Raw genomic sequence first — 9,538 nt, 5'->3', positions numbered from 1 at the left:
GTCTACACTTGATTACCAGCGCTGGATCACCAGCGCTGGATCCTCTACACCCAAGACAAAACGGGAGTACGGCCAGCGCTGCAAACAGGGAGTTGCAGCGCTGGTGATGCCCTGCAGATGTGTACACCTCCTAAGTTGCAGCGCTGTAACCCCCTCACCAGCGCTGCAACTTGTGATGTAGACAAGCCCCTTAGATAGAACAATGGCTTTCAGTAGATCATAACCTTTCCCATAATACCTTACATGGCATGCTTTATATGATATAATCACAATTATATATAAATAATGAATATGGGGCGCTCCCTGAGGTACAGAGTATCACAGACTCAACTTCTGCCCACCACAAAGCCAGGTACCATACTAACTCATGAAGAACTAAAAGAATTCTTCCACCAACTCTGCCTCAAGTAATTATTCCACAACAAAGATGACACCACTCTCAATTACCACCGGCAATCATAAGAAAAAAGGATAATCTAATCCAGGGGTGGGCAAACTACGACCTATGGGCCACATCTGGCCCACCAGCTGATTTAATTTGGCCCTCGAACTCCTACTGGGGAGCAGGGTCTGGGGCTTGTACCACCACTGTGCTCCAGCTGAGGAGCTGGGTCAAGGGCTGCTCCACCTGGCTCCCAGCAGCATCAGTATGTCCCCTCTGTGGCTCCTACATTTAGGGCCAGCCAGGGGTCTCCACACGCTGCCCCTGCCCCAAGCGCTGCCCCCACAGCTCCCACTGGCTGGGAACTGCAGCCAATGAGAGCCGAAGGGGCGGCACCTGCAGACAGGGCAGCGCACAGAGCCGCCTGGCCACGCCTCCACGTAGGAGCTGAAGGGGGACATGCTGTTGCTTCCGGGAGCTGCTTGAGGTAAGTGCTGCTCAAAGCCTACACCTCTGAACCCCTCCCATGCCCCAACCCCCTGCCCCAGCCCTGATCCCCCTCCTACCCTCCGAAGCCCTCGATCCCAGCCTGGAGCACCCTCCTACACCCCAATCCCCTCATCCATAGCCCCATCCCAGAGCCCGCACACCTCCAGCTGGAGACCTCACCCCCTCCAATATGCCAGCCTCTTCATGGAAGACCTTGAAGAAGAATTTCTGGGCAAATGCACCACAAAATCAATGATACACCTGAGATACATCGATGATATTTTCATCCTCCGGACATACTCCCTCAGATTTTTCACCACAGCTTCAATCACCACCATCACCAGTTCACTAAATTCTCTCTGGAACACTCCCACACTAGCATCAACTTCCTGGACACCACCATCAGCTTCATAGTGGGATCCTACAGACAACCCTAGACAAGAAACCTACAGATCACCATACCTACCTTCATAAACCCAGTAACCACCCCAAACAACCAAAAAAAAATCTGTTATCTACAGCCAGGTACTCAGATACCACAGAATATGCTCTGAGAAGAAAGTACGAAATATACACCTTGATACACCCAAAACCTCCTTCACAAGCAAGGACACTCCATCAGAGACGTAGATCACATCATGGAATGGGACTCCCAAATATCCAGAGAGAACATGCTTCAATACACAAATAACTCCCCCTCAGACAGCTCACCATTAGTTGTCACCTACCACCCCACACTGCAACCCATACAGGATATCTTCAAACTACACCCATACTCGACAGGGACCCCATTCTGGAAAAAAAAAAAATCTTTCCTGAACCCACTTCTGACCTTCAAGCAAGCCCCCAACCTCATCATCTGAAGTAATCTCTCCACAGACCAGGACACACCAATTCAAAGCAGCACCAGACCCTGCCATAACAACAAATGCAAAACCTGCATCCACTTCTGGACACCACACTTTAGGAAAGATATGGACAAATGGGAAAGAGTATGGGGGACAGCAACAACACTGATACAAGGTTCGGAAAACGTGACCTATGAGGAAAGGTTAGAAAAACGGGGACGGGCTCCCTAGGGCTCTATTAACTCCTTGAGCCCAACGTGGGGCACGTGACCCATCAGAGGGTACCACCAAATTCACAGTCCATTTTGATCAATTTAATGGCCAGAAGGTTTTTTAATCAGTCAATTTTATATTTTCAGATGTTTACATCTGAAATTTCAGGATGTTGTAACTGTCAGAGTCTCAACCCAAAAGGTACCTGGAGGTGGGCCTGATCTTCCCCCTGAGAGCAGCCATGCAGGTAAAGAGGAAGTCCTGTCCCACCCCAGCTCAGCTGAGACTGGCAGCTAGGAGCCCCCAGCTGGAGTGCTCCCAGCTGCACAGAGATCAGACCCATCTTCACCTCCGGGAACCTCCTCCGGCTGTAGGAAGCTCCATGGTGGCTACCTTCAGAGCCCTTTAGTCATCTCTTTTCCACGCTGAATAGTCCCTGTCTTTTTTATCTCTCCTCACATGCTGTTACATACCCTTAATAATTCTTGTTGCCTGTCTCTGTAGCTTTTCCACTTCAAATATCTCTTTTTTGAGATGGGGCAACCAGACCTGCCCACAGTATGCAAGGTGGGGGCACACCATGGATTTATAGAGTGGCACTGTGATATTTACTGTCTTATCTTTCTCTTTCCTAATGGTTCCCAACATAGTTAGCTTTGACTGCCACAGCACACTGAGTGGATGTTCACAGAGAACTATCCACAGTGACTCCAAGATCTCTTTCTTGAGCGTAGCAGCTAATTTAGATCCCATCATTTTGTATGTAGAGTTGGGATGATGTTTTCCGAAGTGCGTTACTTTGCATTTATCAAGGTTGAATTTCCTCTGCCATTTTGTTGCCCAGTCACCCAGTTTTGCGAGCTCCTGTTATTACTCTTCATAGTTAAGTCCAAAGGAGACTCTCTTTCATTGGACCAACTTCTGGCGGCAAGAAACACAAGCTTTTGAGCTTACACAAAGCTCTTCTCTGGGTTGAAAGCTTTTCTCTCTCACCAACAGAAGGTGGTCCAACAAAAGATATTACCTCACCCACTCTCTCTCTCTAATGGCTTGGGAGGGACACAGCTACAGCAACACATCATTAACTATCTTGAGTAATTTTGTATCATCTGCAAACCTTGCCACTTCACTAGTTACCTCTTTTTCCAGATCATTTAACACCTCTCGAGATCCCTTTCAGCCCTACATATCTATGATTATTGTAGTCACAAAGGCACAAATGTGCTTTTGCCAGTATAATTTATTTCACTGGGGGAACAGACAGAACCTATTCCATAGCACAAAAGCACTCTTTTGGCAGAGTAAGCTGTGTCTATACTGGAAAACCTTGCCAGTGTAAACCTGGTTCAAGTCACTTTTGAAAATAACACAAAAGTTTCAACACAGAGGCTTTTCAAAATTTTACCCCACACCAGAAAATGCCACCAGTGCAACAAACAATCTAGTTTGTTGTTCCTTTCTGTTTATTTACCCCCCAACTTCATCACAATTTATTTCTTTATTTTTACCTCTCAGACTATCAACATAAATATTATTGCACACAGCTATAGATATCCTCATCCTAATAGAAAATTCAAGCCTGTTATAAAGCTCTTTGGTGTATGGCTTAAGCCAGATGTAACCTTTTTAAAACCAGAATACACACCCAGCATGCCATTAACCAGTACATAAAAAAACCTATAGAGTTTTATTTGTAAACACAAGGTTTTATTTACAGCAGCTTTGTCTACGTGCATTTCAGCTTTTGCTATAGAACCACTTAAAAAAACCAAACACCATAACAGCATTATGTAAATACTGCATAGACACTGCAACATGCAAACACGCTGATCCATTACTATTCACACCAGCTGCCTTTAACCACGTATTGTTTTTTGATCATCAAGCATTCTTGCACGGAAATATTTTACACGCAACCAGTCTTCATTTTATTTCTTTGTAAGGCTCCGTTCTTGCACACACAGGCCCAGAATTGCTGCACTGGGGTCTAACTTTGTACTTCATGCTGTAGGGAGGGTGCACACCATTTAAACAACCGCTGGATACCATCAATATATCAGGGCATGTCCCACCCTGGGATGTTCACGTGACACGTGGTCCTGGCAGTGCGTCTATACAAAATAAACCAACCATGCTCACCCCCATATGCTTCATACAACCAGCTTTTACTTTTTCACCTGCAGCTTGGTCCTTTCTCAGCCTCTAACTCAGTGGCTCTCAACCTATTTACCATTGTGGGTCTCATCTGCAGCTCTCTCTGTGTTATGTGGATCACATCCACACAATATATATATACTACCTGTGTGGCCCTGAGGATGTCACATGGGCTGTAGCTGTGTGCTGATTGGGCTGCCGGTTAAGAATCATTGCTCTAACCGAATCATTTCAATTCTCTTATGAACAGTGCTTTTCTGAAAGAAGGTTTAGTAATTTACTGGCAATGAATCATAGAATATCAGAGTTGGATGAGACCTCAGGAGGTCATCTAGTCCAACCTCCTGCTCAAAGCAGGACCAATCCCGAACTACATGAAGATGGACAATATGCAGCATTGAGCATTTACATGGATTCAACCCTTGAGTTAAACGTTAGAGTTAAACACAAACTCTGAAACGCACGTCCTACAAGGAGCTGCTGCTGTTGTGTCAGAATGTAGCATGTGACTGTGAACAAAAGGTTGTCCCCCATCTTGGAAGGTGGAGCTCCAGCCTCTAGGGGGCAGATCAGACAACAGCAGACTCTGATGACGGAATTACTTGAATAAAAATAATTGTTAAATACAAGTTGCCATTGCCTTAGTCAGAACTTATACCTCAGTGCAATAAACACTCTGAAAACACTCTCTGTGCAAAAAACTTGGCACAGATATTCCTGACATCATGATTCAAATCATCTCAAGTCCAGCTGAGAGTGTCATGGCCTGAGACATCTATGACACACCTTTCACAGTCCTAAAACATCTTTCCCTTTACTCGTTGTTTTATGCAGCCATATGGGGAAGCTCATACAATTTTAGTTACAGTCTGGCACCTGGGCTCAGCTCAACTTCAAGTGCCTTCTTTAAAGTTAGATTTAGCCTTCTCAGCAGAATTAGCACTGCCTTCTCTTAGACCTTGTCTACACTACTGGAGAAAGTCAACCTAAGTTACGCTACTCCAGCTAAGTGAATAAAGGGCAACAAAAATGATTAGGAGTATGGAACGGCTTCCATATCAGGAGAGATTAAGACTGAGACTTTTCACTTGGAAAAAAGATTACTTAAGGGGGATATGATAGAGATGTGGAGAAAGTAAATAAGGAAATGCTATTTACTCCTCATAACACAAGAACCAAATGAAATTAATAGGCAGCAGGTTTAAAACAAACAAAAGGAAGTATTTATTCACACAACACACAACCTGTGGAATTGTTTCACACAGGATGTTATGAAGGCCAAGACTATAACAGGGTTCAAAAAGAACTAGATAAGTTCATGGAAGATAAGTCCATTAATGGCTATAAGTCAGTATGGACAGGAATGGTTTCCCTAGCCTCTGTTTGCCAGAAGCTGGGAATGAGCGACAGAGAATGGATCACTTGATGATTCCCTGTTATGTTCATTCCCTCTGGGGCACCTGGCATTGACCACTGTCAGAAGACAGGATATTGGGCTAGACAGACCTTTGGTCTGACCCAACATGGTCATTCTTATGTCGACTTAGTGTGGTGTCTACACCACATTGCATCAAGGAGAGATGCTCTCCTGTCGAATTACCTTATCCTCTCGTTCGGGCGGAGCACCGGAGTGCACTCTGTGGTCGAGTTAGGGGTCTTCACTAGAACCACTATTTCAACTCCCCACTGCATCGATGGCAGAAGTGTCGCTCCCCAACAAGTGAAGACATGGCCATAGTGTCCTGTTGAGGAGTCAGGTCTGAGCGAAAGCAGCACAGGCTGTCCATTTGTGTATGCAAGACGGTTGGTGTCCCGATGGTCCAAGGCCCCTGAAGAGCCATCATTCCGCACGGACAATGCATGGAAGGTGTGGATATCCTCCACAAATGGAAAATCAAATAATCACCGAATTGTGACTGTGGTGAGGTACAAACTACGTGACACATCACAGACAACTGCCCCATTAACCCTTACAGTGGTGGCATAAGGGGGATCCGCCTCGCTACCCCTGAAGCATTAGAATCGCTTTCAAATCTCAATTATAATTGCAGCCTGTTGCTTTTCAAATGCCATACAAAAGAAGATTCAGCTACTAAGAGATTTAGAATAGAGGACTCTCATAAAGTACACTGGTTTAGTGTTACGATAGCTGGCTCCAATCACAGGCACCCCAAACACGTTTTATGTGCAGAATACCTGTGGCTCAGCACACTGCATCCTGATGCTGGATTCGTTTAACAGCAGCTCCACATGCTCATAGGTGGTCTCTCTTTCCAACAGTTCAGGCAACGGAAGGGTTTCCCCTTCCTCTGTTTCTGGGCCTGCTCTAGGAGAGAAGGCATCATTCTCACTCACGTCTCCTGATCGGGTTCTGGAACCTCAAAGTTGGGACAAGAGGTTGGCCTTTCACTCCTGCTCTGAAGAGTTGCTGATGTTGCATTTTCTTTGCAAGGCCCTAACTATCAATGGAAGTGAAGCAAACTCCACATTTCTCACAAGTCATTGAATCCCTGGTGTCTCTCAATTACTTGTTTTCATAAATGTGGCTATCAAAGGAAGTTATCCCACGAGTGGCTCTACTGAACAGCCAGTAGTTGAGTGGTTGGTTCACTGTGAGGTTTCCCAACAACTACTCGCCCTGGGGTGTTGAGAGGATAAACACAGTAAAGACTCTGAAGTGCTCAGATACTATCATAATGGGAGGCCAGATAAGTAAATTACATAGAACTGCTCCTGAATCTTTCCCCATAGGCATAAATAACTCAACTGGCTTGCACCACTAGATGGGTCTACAAGGCCCCAGATCAAAACTGATGGATGGAGGGAAGTATGGGCAGTTGACAGAGGTTGCTTTCATTTCTGTCCTAGCCTTTGGTCAATGCCTCGGAAGGGTGGGTGTACTCCAGGGAGCACTACCCACCACGAGATTGGATTTAGGGGTCAGCAGATAAGGGATGGGATAGCCGGTGCTGACTGGTCATGGGGTGAGGCCAGAGGGGCTGAGGACAGTCTATGGCCTAGGACAGATGCTGATCAGTTGGGGGTAGGACTAGGGGGCCACCATCTATGAAAACAAATCTGCTATGTAGGAGTACCCCTCTTCCCTCCAGTAATGCTCCCTGGCACAGTAAACTCCCATTTCTGAGAGCCTCAAACACAGCAATAATGGAAAATATGTTTTATAGAAGAAATTGTGATTGTTATAAGATCAACAATGGTTATGTGAACTCAGAGGCCCCTGAAGTATCTGAAATTACATTTAGCTTTTAAAAAACTGACTAGATTCTAAATTGACTGGGCTCTTGTAACTAAAGTATCCAAACCCCATATTTTATTTAATCCTGACTGGCTGCCATGTCCACATGGAGACCAGATTCATTTGAGAAACCATCTTTACACCTAGCACTTTTCACATGGAAACATCTAGCATCTAGGCAGATAGCTGGTCCCTCTCAGAGACCAGATAACTCAAGCTCCAGAAAGCATAAAATTCCCGTAACACTCTCAGAAATGCAATATTACTCTATAGAGAATATTTGGTCCTGTCCCAAATCCTGATCAGCTTTATACCCAGGCTGAAAGCACCTGTGATTTTCAGTCACCTGTGCAAGATGAAGCAATCCAAAAGGCCATTCAAAGAGCTTCTTTCCAGTTTCAAACTATTTTTATAAGCACTATATGTGTTCAAAGGTACTTTTAGAAACCAAACAAAAAACAGTTACCAACATCTGAAACAGCCCCAGTTATGGATCCTCATGAAAAGGAGCTCTGTTCTCCATTAAACACGGAGGACAGGACAAGCAGCAATGAACTTAAATTACAGAAAGGGTGGTTTAGGTTGGACATTAGGAAAAACTTTGTTAGGGTAATTAAACACTGGAATAAATTTCTTAGGGAGGTTGTAGAATCACCATCACTGGAAATTTTAAAGAGCAGGTTAGACAAACACCGGTCAGGGATGGTCTAGGAAATACTTAGTCCTGCCATGAGTGCAGGGGACTGGACCCTCTCAAGGTCTCTTCCAGTCCTACGATTCTAGGAGGAAAAGCCCAGGAGATGCTCCTCCTGAAACACTGTCACTTCAAAAAATACTACTTTGTAGATGAGCAGTATAGAGGCTAACCAACCTTTCGCTCTACAAACTGCTTCAAAAAATAAACCTCTTGGCTTTGCCGGGACATTTCTCTGCCTGCAGCAGACCAATTCACAGTCACTTCACACTAAAGCCTCACTAGCAGTTCTACCACTTCTATATTTGAAAAGGAAGCAAGAGTAAGATATACTGAAGCATTATGTGGTAACCTAAACAGAGGACTCTTCAAATGGCTCTGGTGGGCTATTCTCCACGTAGTTACTGGAGGAGTTTTAAGATGTTTTAACTCTGGGCTTGTCTACATCAGAAAGTTGCAGCGCTGGTGAGGGAGTTACAGCGCTGCAACTTTGAAGGTGTACACATCTGCAGGGCATCACCAGCGCTGCAACTCCCTGTTTGCAGCGCTGGCCGTACTCCCGTTTTGTCTCGGGTGTAGAGGATCCAGCGCTGGTGATCCAGCGCTGGTAATCCAATGTAAACACTTACCAGCGCTTTTCTTGACCTCCGTGGAAGGAGGAAGCCTCTGGTAATCAAGCTGATCTCCTTTCCCGGTTTGCTCTCTCGTTCCCGGAACCCCGAGCAAGCAGGTAAGGAGAACCGCTTGCTCGGGGTTCGGGGAACGAGAGAGCAAACCGGGAAAGGAGACCAGCTTTGCCGCGGTTTGCTCTCGCGTTCCCGGAGCCACCCTGCAAACCGCAGGGAAGGAGACCTGCTTGCTCGGGGTTCCGGGAACGAGAGAGCAAACCGCGGCGAAGCTGGTCTCCTTTCCCGGTTTGCTCTCTCGTTCCCCGAACCGCCGAGCAAGCGGTTCTCCTTACCTGCTTGCTCGGGGTTCCGGGAACGCGAGAGCAAACCGGGAAAGGAGATCAGCTTCGCCGCGGTTTGCTCTCCCGTTCCCCGAGCAAGCAGGTCTCCTTCCCTGCGGTTTGCAGGGGGTTCGGGAACACGAGAGCAAACCGCGGCGAAGCGGGTCTCCTTTCCCGGTTTGCTCTCTAGTTCCCGGAGCCCCGAGCAAGCAGGTCTCATTCCCTGCGGTTTGCTGGGTGGCTCCGGGAACGCGAGAGCAAACCGGGAAAGGAGACCAGCTTCGCCGCGGTTTGCTCTCCCGTTCCCCGAGCAAGCAGGTCTCCTTCCCTGCGGTTTGCAGGGGGTTCGGGAACGCGAGAGCAAACCGCGGCGAAGCTGGTCTCCTTTCCCGGTTTGCTCTCTCGTTCACGGAACCCCGAGCAAGCAGGTCTCCTTCCCTGCGGTTTGCTGGGTGGCTCCGGGAACGCGAGAGCAAACCGCGGCGAAGCGGGTCTCCTTTCCCGGTTTGCTCTCTTGTTCCCCGAACCCTGAGCAAGCTGGTCTCCTTCCCTG

Source organism: Gopherus evgoodei, chromosome 12, assembly GCF_007399415.2.
Source record: "Gopherus evgoodei ecotype Sinaloan lineage chromosome 12, rGopEvg1_v1.p, whole genome shotgun sequence".
NCBI classification, from domain to species: Eukaryota; Metazoa; Chordata; order Testudines; family Testudinidae; genus Gopherus; species Gopherus evgoodei.
Note: the sequence above shows the minus strand (reverse complement) of the source record.